Below are 10,736 nucleotides of genomic sequence, written 5' to 3'. Positions count from 1 at the left end.
CTACATTTTAAGCAAGCATTATTAGTTTTATGGGCTGTTGGGTATCATTGGGAGCAAAGAAACTAGGACACAGTACTGCCCCCTGCTGTTTAAAATTTCAAATAGGACCTTTATGCACTTTGGGTACTAGTATTTAATTGGGTACTAGTATGTATGTGTGTGTGTGTAATATATATATATATACATATATATATGTATATATGTTTTTATACAACAGCGGAAACAGCTCAAATCTGATTGGCTGAGAGCCGTGCGATATTCTCCCAGTATCAGCACTGGTACTGTTTCACTGTTTGCATCACTCCGCTTGCGGTGACTGTCATGGTGGTCGAGCAAATCCACCATATTTTTTAATAAATACTGTTATGTCACGAAATGTAGTTTAAAGAGTGAGGTGAGAATGTAGTTATTTAGACCTCAAATATGTGACTACTATATAAACATATATATATTTTACTATTTGTTTTGATGCTTTTGCAGATGTGAGCTCCGGGCCGTTAGCAGCCGTTCAGCGCTCATGTACCCACAGAGAACAGTTTAATCTCGGCCAGTCCTATGGGAATTTGCTGCTGGCTCTTATGTAGATAGTGGTTAAATGACATATAATTCATTTGGGGTATATCAAATGGGCAATCTTTGGTCTTATTAATCCATTACTTGTTCCAGAGCAAAACGATTTGGGTTAAGGACTAAATTAAATTGCATAACTTTATATTTAGGCTATATTTAACTTAAATCCTGTACTATAGCGCTACTTTTGTATGTTTGACTGAATTGTTTGCTTGTGTTTTTTATTTATTTGATTGTGCTTATTGTTTGCTTGTGTTTATGTCTTTTATAACGGCTATTGTTCATTTAAATATTGTTGTTCATTAAATATTATTTTATATAAATAATATGCAGTATTTGGTATTGAAAAAGTGTCCATCGATAGTATCAGTAAAAGGTACATTATTATGCCTTTGGATGGCGGCAAAAGACTCTCTTTATGAGTGAGTCAGAACAAAGAAATTGTTTTAGCACTGTGGGAAATCCCCTTAACTTTTAAAAGGACAAATATTTCGCTTTCCACAGTGGACATTTAAACCGATTTTTTATAATGGATATGATATTATGGACATCGACCTAAAGAATGAATGCTATATCAGATGCAGGTAAAACACTCGTTTAGTCTAGGCATTTTTTTTTTTTTTTTTTTAGCACATAGCACAAAGTACTTCATATGGCACTAAGGGACAAAACAAGCCGGAGTGTTAATAGAAAAATAAAAACTTTTTCAAGAAATTAGAATATTAACTTTCAGAAAATGTTGACTATCAACCTAAGGTCAAACAAAATTTTTTATTATGTTTAGATACATTTTAAAATGCTGAAATGTGAGATGTTTGCTATATTCTAGGTGGAACGTCATGCAGTCACTGAGCTATGCACAAAATGTGGGACAGAATATCTAAAACACCGCTCACAAAAGAAACACATCAAAGTGAACTGAGTGGAAAGTGCCATACTGCATAGTCATCATGCTATCATGATTCTTTCTTTTGGATAAACTTCATAGAATTGTAGATTTCATCTCTGGTTATTGAGGCTGGATTTAATTAGATGTTTGCAGGGTTTAATCAGAAGAGATGAATGACAGTGTGATTCTGGAATGCTGTGTTCAGGAAATCATAAATCCAAGGCATGGTGTGAAACTATATTGTTCTTTGTATATTTTCTTGCTTGTTTGTATGTTAAAGTTCAAATACTGGTACACAGCAAAGTCATCTAACCAAAACCAAATCGGAAGAAGTATGTCATAAGTTGTGAAGATGATGTCAGGAATCTGCTTAGATTGGATGGAATTTTAAAGTGACTGATCAGACAAATGTCTTTTGGAGAAAGTATGTGTCTATGATCAGAGATTGATTGTGCTGTCTGAGAAGAGTAGTTGGAAGACTTTGCTGAGAAGTATTTATTTATGTTCATTCAAAAAATTAAAATACTGTCATCATTTATTCACCCTCATGTTGTTTCAAACCAGTACGACTTTCTTCTGTGGAACACAAAACAAGATATTTATCAGAGTAAACGGAAACTTTTCTTTCATACAATGAAAGTAGATGGAGAGCACGGACTACTGTGGTTTAGAAATTAAGATTTAAGGCACTTTTACACCAAGAATGATAACTATAAAGATAACTAAAACGATAACTATTAACGTCTACACCAGCGGACGATTGTGTTCTGTTTTTTTTTTTAAATCGCACGCTGCAGTTTTGTCGTCTGTCTCTTTAAATGCTCGAGCTCTTTAAAGCAGGATGGATTCTGATTGGCTGTCAATCTTTTTATCGTTCATCAGCTGGAAATAAAATCGTTGTAAAAGTGATTCAAACGAAACTTCGGCAGCAGACGATAAAACTGCCGTGCTTATTATAAACAGAACATTATCATCCGCTGGTGTGGACGGTAACATAGATAGCGCGTATCTTTACATTTATCGATCTTGTTGTGAAGCTACATGAGGGTGAGAATGATAAAGGATGATAAATCATTTATGGGTGAACTATTTTTTATCCCTACAGGGTGATCTGTCTGTCCATCTCTTTAGTGAGAGCAGGTTTTGACTGGCACTGTTATGCCCTTGGGTAAAATTCTTAAAAGTTTCTCCAATGTGACTCCAGTGTTGGCAAACAGATGACTGCAAGTCACTTTGGATCTTTTTGACAAATCTCAGTTTTAAAAAGAGAAGGTATCTAAAAAAAGAAACGTTTGGTTGAAAATTTTGTTGATAAATACAATTATCTCGCCAGAGCATAGGATTTCTTTCAGTTAATTAGTAGATGTAACCAAAACCCCAATTTTAACTCTGTTAATTGCAATATTTGCAATGCAATGTCTAAAACTTTGTATTAGCTGCTACTTCTAATATTGACTCTTTAAGATGAGTGCAACATGTTACATTGCTAATTTGTTAATTGCCAATTATTAATTGCCAATTAATACATTGCCAATTTGCTAATTTAAGTCACTATGCATAAAAGCATCTTATAAATGAATAAATGTATTTTTTTTTATATTAATATCTATATGTGCACTGCTGTGGTGAAGGTTTGTGGTTGTAATATATATTTTTTTTTTGTGTCTTTTTGTCTCCAAGTCTGCATTCATTTGATGAAAAATACAGTAAAAACAGTAGAGCTGCACGATTAATCATTAAAAGATCGCAATCTCGAAAAAACGATCACGTTGAACATTCAGATCTGCATTCGCGCTGCCGCTGAGCCAGAGAGAGCAGTTGTCATAGGTATAAAACAGCTTCACAAACAGTCTTTTATAAATTCTAAATTCATGGCTTTTTTTATCCTGTATTTCTCAGTTCAATTCACTGGTACATTTATTATTTACACAAATATAACACTTTTTAATACCAAGTTAACCACTAAATGTCCTTTATTTTGGACATCTATGAATTTTACCTCAATATGTGGCGTAACATTATTACAGGAAATACAGCAGGGGATGTGAGAGCATACATGAGAGCCTCCTGCATTTCTGCTTATGAAAATAAAGAGACTATAATGGATTTCATGCATTACAGCCCATAGGCATTCGTTCACCATGGGAACTTCTGAAGAGAGTGAGGTTAGCTACGATTAGCTGTCTTTCCCCGAGGCATGGCAAAATGTGTGTTGTGAAGCACAGATTGTGAGCCTGTAAGCACTGTTACCAAAATATTTACAGTTACAGTGCAATGTGGAGGCCAGTACCCCAGAGAAACACACTCAGTCTGTGTGATTAGAGGTTACGCATTTAGACAACAGTGGGGCCTATTTTGATCCTATTGTGAATAATTCATCAGTGCATGATATTAAAGAGGATAAAATGTTTTTCTTTTTAATCTTTCAAAGTGTAATAACTTGTTCTTCCTCTGAAATGATTTTTCTTTTTGTCACCATCAGTCACTCTTATTTTTCAACCTCTCTCCTCCAGCAACCTGGCCCCAATTAGGTGTCTAATGCCTTCTGTTTGGATAAAATTAAGTCCCATATATCATTGAATATCCGGTTTCACTCAGAAGTAAAATGTGTTGTAAATGCTGTTCAATGGTGATTTTAAGTAGAGAAAAACACAGGATAAAGTAAGTGAAACAGAAGTTGCGATAGTCTTTTCTTCCCTGTTGTGACATATATCTGAGTGAAACGGCTTCTCGAGCAAGAAAAAATGTAGGGCGGGACTTAATTTTGTCCATCAGGAATGTGATTGGGTTGTGGTGTGCTATTGCTGTGATGTCATGTGAGTGACAGTAAACGCATCATCAAAGAAGGGAGGGGAAGACATTTTGATTAAAGATTTCGAGGGCACATGAATTTTTAAAAAATAATGATGTGCACGGATAAATCATTTATAATAAATACTGCAGTATTCCATAAAAAAAAGAAAAAAAAGAATTGTTGTTCATTTTGATTTTGTGACGACTTTAAGGGCTAGTAAATAAAGTAAAACTTCTACTTACTCATTATACATGCTTATTACTCAACAAGTGCAGATGGAAATAATTTGATTATACAGAATTATAGATTCATATCAACTTTCCCTTGCATCAGTAAGGCCTTCCGAATGAGAGGAAATCTTGGGATATTCATGAACATTCTGTAGCAATTGGGGGTAATGTTCACTACTATCTAGTTCACATCCAAGGCACTCTATGTAGATTTTATCAACTTTGACTGCCTTAATGGCACTTTCTTAGGAAACGTAGCAACAAGGAAATTGCTGTTAAGAGTTGTCTAAGAGTCTTGTATTAGCCCAAATGGTGAAAATGTCAGAGGAACATATTGCTTGCTTTGAGAGTGATTGTTATAGAACCGGCAGCTCGATTCAGTTGCTTATCTGCACCGTTGCAGTTATAACTCAGGGACACTGCAGCAATTATAATGCCAGTGTGGTGTAAGCAAAAATAAAAGTGTCTTATGTACCCGTGCTTTAGATTCTTGTGAATATGACTTTGCTGAACCTGTACGGAACAGATCTGCAAGCTTCTGCAGGTACTTGTATCATACTTTGAGTACGCTATAAATCCTCTGTGGCGAAATGTGAAAAATTGAAGGATGAATTCATCAATATTGAATGTTCTAAGGACTTAATTGGTGAGCTGTAATGATCAGGGACGAATCGACACGCCTGGTCTGTCATTCCGCTGAAACACTATGAAAGACAGATGTTCTCCTTCACAGCATATAGTCAGAACTACTCTCCTGTGACACATTGTAATAACTACAGTAAGGTGATCCCCAATGTTGTAGGAACGTGTGTGTGTATCTCTCTCTCTCTACCTATCTATATCTTTATCTGGGTCATTGACGAATAAGGTTTTTAAAAGTGTAAAAAAAACCTAATGGACATATATTAATTTTGAAGTTTTATTAAGTGTTAACAAAGAGATTATGTGGGTTTTATAATCAATTAACACTATAACAATTAACAATCAATTGTTGTTGTCATTTTTTTACAAGATGGACAAATTTGTCACCAAAAAAGTCATTCGGTTTAACCAAATTTCGGTTTTACCGAATGACACTTTTGGTTATACTGAATGACGATGTTTTCAAACAATGTTAACAGGCTGATATCTAGCTAGCTAGATTGCTAGCTAGCTAGCAAAAGGACAATCAAACATTTTATATTTAGGACAAGTTTTTAAAATATTACAACATTTTCCATGTTTTATAGCAGTTGTACCAAATGACTTGATATTTCGGGACATGCGTATGAGCAAGTGAATACATGAATTTTGCAAATAGTTAAGAGAGTTAATAAATTTGCTTCACAACCATACGTTCCTTTGCAGGTGTCTGAATGATGTCACATCCTGTCACATGATATTAGATGCATGACTTGATCCAAAATGGTCCCTTTATATTGGTTACTCCAAATGACATCAATGAAATTCTTTTTTCGGGACATTCTTTCTCATAACAAAGCAAGGAGTTCTACACATAATTTTAATACCATTTTGCACTATGTTGATATATGATGTCATAAAATCATGCCAGAATAAAAAAAATTATACATTTATTACATTTTAAGATATTTTAATCACTAATGAAATGGCTGTATTGGCCTTTGGGCGGTTAAACCGAATGACCTTTTGAAACTTCAAAATCTTTAAAATACCTTTATCCATGTATCTATAGATATATGATAAATTAGATAATAGTCATGATAAGTTATTTTTTATTTTTCATGCAAAAATAATTATTAACATTATAAGTGGACCTCAAATAATAATAAAGTGATAAAAAAGAAAACATATATTATGATTCATAGCATATATTATGATTATGACACTGTATAATCTTGTTGTGTGATAACTCATTTAGTTTGTTTCTCTATGGCCTGAGGAGTTACTATTTGTATATTTAAATTTTTATTTTTTCTAGATGTGTGGTCCACACCATCTGTTGTGCCCAAATGATATGACTAACATACTACACTGCTAGTAAATGGACATCATGACTAGAGGCATTACAACAAACCCATATACATTTTGGAGAAAATATCTAAACCTCATGTTTCTGTTGTCTGCAAACGGGGCATAAAAATACAATTATTGAAGACTGTTTATCACTGCGTGCTATATTATTATGAGAAGCTTGGGCAGTCATAATTGAGATTGGTGGCAGAATTTTAAGATAAAACTCACAGGTTTGAAGCTATGCAGCTATTGACTATTCTTCAAGAATAATGCTAAAATTCAGATTTAAATACTCATTATGAAATGTTTTCATTGATTAGGGTCTAAGAGTAAACTGTTATCTAGCAATGTTTGCTGCACAGGATGATGGGAAAGTAGCTAAAAATCAGTATGTTATGATTTATAATGCAATTGTTTTTAATGTTACAGTAGATACCCAATTAACGTGAGACTGAATTTATTTCATTACTGATCTGCCAACAATCTGAAAGTTTTTAAATGATTATTAATGATGATCTGCTTTATGGCTAAGTCTTGTACACACTTTCTAGCTGTTATCTAACTGATGCATCCTCTTCAAGGTTTATGCGTCGTAACAAATAACAGTAGAAAACCAATTTACTTTGGAGCTGCTCACATTTTCAGCCCGCCAGCTCACCCTAAGTTATTTAATGGAGTCATTTCCTACAGCCACCATCCTGCACTTTGTTCTTTTTTTTTTTTTCAGTTTAATGGTGCAGAAGTAGTTAATTAAAGTATACACTTTTTCAATAGACAGTGTTCAGACAAAATGTACTTGATGCTATGCCAGTTTGCTCAAGGAGTTTGAATTTTACTCTAGGATGTCAGTGATCAATTAGTTTGATATTATTAGAAATGTTAGGCTTTGAGCCCTTTTTTTTTTTGCAGTAGACTGATGTCACTAAATTTCATGATGATTATTATTCTAGAAAGTAATTTGTGCACCAATAATATAAAAGACTTAGACATACATATGTGTGTGTTAGAGAAAGAAATAGCTGAAACGGATTTGCATTAACCAATCTGGCCTAGCCTCATTCTTCCTTTCTCTATTGTGTGCCATTTGTTTTATTTATTTCCTCCTAGTGGGCCTGGTGATGTATAGGTTAACATAATATTAGCGAGGGACATTTAAATGTCAGTTAATAATTGTAGTCCACAATGAGCTCCGTTAAGTGTGAATTATTCCCTCTGAAGGGTCCTCACTATGATCCATCTTCTAGCTGTATATATCTTTCCGTGCTTCCTGTCAAATATGCCCCCTAAATCCAAGGCTTATTTAAATGTCACAAAAAATTTAAGCCCACTGAACAATGTCACATCTGGATATTTCTTTCATTTTAGTCCTACTTGCAGCATGTTGAAAAACAAAATATGACTGTATTTAATCTTTCCTTATCTGTTTTTCTTCATTTCATCCTTCTGCTGCTTTATCTTCAGGGCTTTGTTTTGCAGTTGGTGCAAAGAGTACAGTTTAAAATAGATGCTATGGAAATGGAAAGAATATTTTTTAAGTTTTAACGAAGGACCTTGTAAAATACAAAGTCTGAACATGAAGAGGCCTTCCTCTCATGAATACGTGGAGTGTCAGAGACGGGCCCTTAGTGCACATCACATCATTGTTGTGGAAGCCACGCTTGGCTGTAGCTTGTCAAGCTATGTGCTGCTCATTATTTAAGGTCGATCAACTGCATTTTTCAAAAACAATGAGGATCTTTATCAGGATGACAGCATTTGAACAGATCAATTTACTGTAAATACCACAAATAAGTTACAAATACGTCATAATTTGTGCAGTTGGATTAAAAACAGCAGCATTTAATGAAATATTACATGATTATTGCAATCGTTTTAGAAAAAAAATCATTCTTTTACTATCCTGTTGATTATACTGTTGTATAAAGCACTTGTGTATGTATCTATATATATATATATATATATATATATAATAAAAAATAAAATGAAGAAAAACAGATAAGGAAAGATTCATATTTTGTTTTTCAACATGCTCCAAAGGACTAAAGTGTGCGTGTGTGTGTGTGTATGTGTGTGTGTGTGTGCGTGTTTGGATACAGGTGTAGTGAATATCACTGGTCATCTCTTAACAAGGCCACATATTAAAGTCTGGTAGATTAGATGGTAAGAAAACAATCAGTTCTTTCAAAGATCTAAGAATCTCTGAAACCTCAAGGCTTGTGGTTTGCTCCCGGTCAGCAGTGGTGAGAATTTACCATCAATGGTCCGAGGAGGAACAAACCACAAACCCGCGACAGGGTTTTGGACACCCAAGGCTCATCGATGCACAAGGGCAATGAAGCCAACAGAAGGTCCATGGCGGATCCACATCGCAACCTACAGGACGTGACAGATCCGCTGCTAACTTCTTGGTGCCAGATACCACAAGACACCTTCAGAGAGTCCATGCCTCGGTGATGATTTGGCAACACATGGAGGACCATCAGCACAATTTCTCACTATATATTAAGAAAAGAGTATAAGCAAAAGCAATGATCCAAAAGCACTAGATGGACTAAAACTGGATGTAGCGCCAGAGAGTCTGGCAGCACTGCAATTTGCCACCTTGAGGAGTTTATCAGTAACACGCTGGCCAATGTTCCTACAGTGGCTTGGCAGCTTGGCTTCTGAGCAGTAAAGCTGCTTGGCTAGACACCAAAGAGACATGGGCTCTGTCCGACAGGGACAAAACGCTGATGCAGGACTGCACTAAATATATCTGTTTGTGATACTTTAGTACTTAGGATTTTTTTCAGCATACTTGGGAGGAATATTAGAAGCTTGTTGGTGACACAAAGTTGATTATTTAAAAATCAATCTATATCTATCTATCTATCTATCTATCTATCTATCTATCTATCTATCTATCTATCTATCTATCTATCTATCTATATATATTTAATATATGTACACACACACACACACACACACACACACACATATATATATATATATATATATATATATATATATATACATATTTATAATGTATTTGTAAATTACATATATATTACATATATCTATTAGTAGTGCGTTTTATTATTATTATTATTATTATTATTATTATTTATTTATTTTTTTTTTTTCAGGTGATAAAATAAAAGGACGAACGATATTTTACGTTATAAGTATGTGGAAATGGCAGTAAAAAAAATAATGCTGGCCATAAGTAAGCATTTCTCTCCACAAGGGTGTGCTAGTGTACCATTTAAAATGACACTTAGTTCGGAGATTTCCCAAAACGCCAATAAGCTCCGAATTTTGGACAGTATAAAACTTAATTGGAGAATTACCATTGACTGTGTCTGGTAATAAAGCGTCTCAGCTTTACTAGTAGAAGATTTAATTATAGCTGAATGGGACAAGAGGTAATGCCAAATGTCCTCAGTAAAACATTTATACAAATCCACAGAATTAAATGCAGATCCAAGGATCAATAAAGTAAAAAGAATGAATACGAAATATATATATTTTATTTGCTTTATACAAGTAATTAGGTATATATCTGAAAAGCTGAATATCATTTTTTCTTTACACACCGAAGAATAGCCCATATCAAACTAATTTCCAAAAGAAGGGTCTGTGACTCATGTACAGTTGTTTGACTTTTAGAAATGACTTTGCATGAGTTTCAATGAATAAATTTAAATAAAAGTATCAATACTGTGAAGAGGGTTTAACATAAAATGCCATTCTTCCTTTAAGAACAACATGAGCAACAAACTCTATAAGTTCAATAGGAAGACAATAGGAAGATATCAGTATATCATGCATTCTGCATTAGTGATTTTATAATCATAATCCCCCAGGGAAATGGTTTGGAAGACACTGGCATTGAAGGCATGCATGTGAATAAATTAGAATTAAGAATTCATAATGAAATATCCATGGGAGAATGCTCAAATGCAACACTACCATCCAAATGTAGATGTTGCCTGCCTTATATTCAAGCCCAGATTTGTACTGGCGTGCTTTGAGACTAAATGTGTCCTTAAAAAAACAGCAACGCATAAATGGGTATATTTAGCATTCCGAAAAAGTGTCCTTCAGGACATTCTGTATTTTTAAATCTTCTTTTGCTCACTGCACTGTGGTTATCAATGCCCTGAATCTTTATGCTTTATATTTTACATCTTGCATATACAAGAAGATGTACAATTGTCTCCAGGACATTTACACTGGTTTTAAAAGCGTATTCAACTAATTTCCTTTCCAAAGTGAAGAATACAGTAGCACAAACCTT

At 34.2% G+C, this 10,736-nt stretch overlaps 1 protein-coding gene across 1 annotated transcript in view; it reads left to right on the top strand.

Moving 5' to 3' along the window:
* The window catches only part of grm4 (glutamate receptor, metabotropic 4), a 217,140-nt gene that overhangs the window by 29,806 nt on the left and 176,598 nt on the right, over positions 1-10,736 (top strand). The window lies entirely within an intron of this gene.

Source organism: Ctenopharyngodon idella, chromosome 6 (assembly GCF_019924925.1).
Source record: "Ctenopharyngodon idella isolate HZGC_01 chromosome 6, HZGC01, whole genome shotgun sequence".
NCBI classification, from domain to species: domain Eukaryota; kingdom Metazoa; phylum Chordata; class Actinopteri; order Cypriniformes; family Xenocyprididae; genus Ctenopharyngodon; species Ctenopharyngodon idella.
Note: the sequence above shows the minus strand (reverse complement) of the source record. Positions and strands in the feature narration are given on the sequence as shown.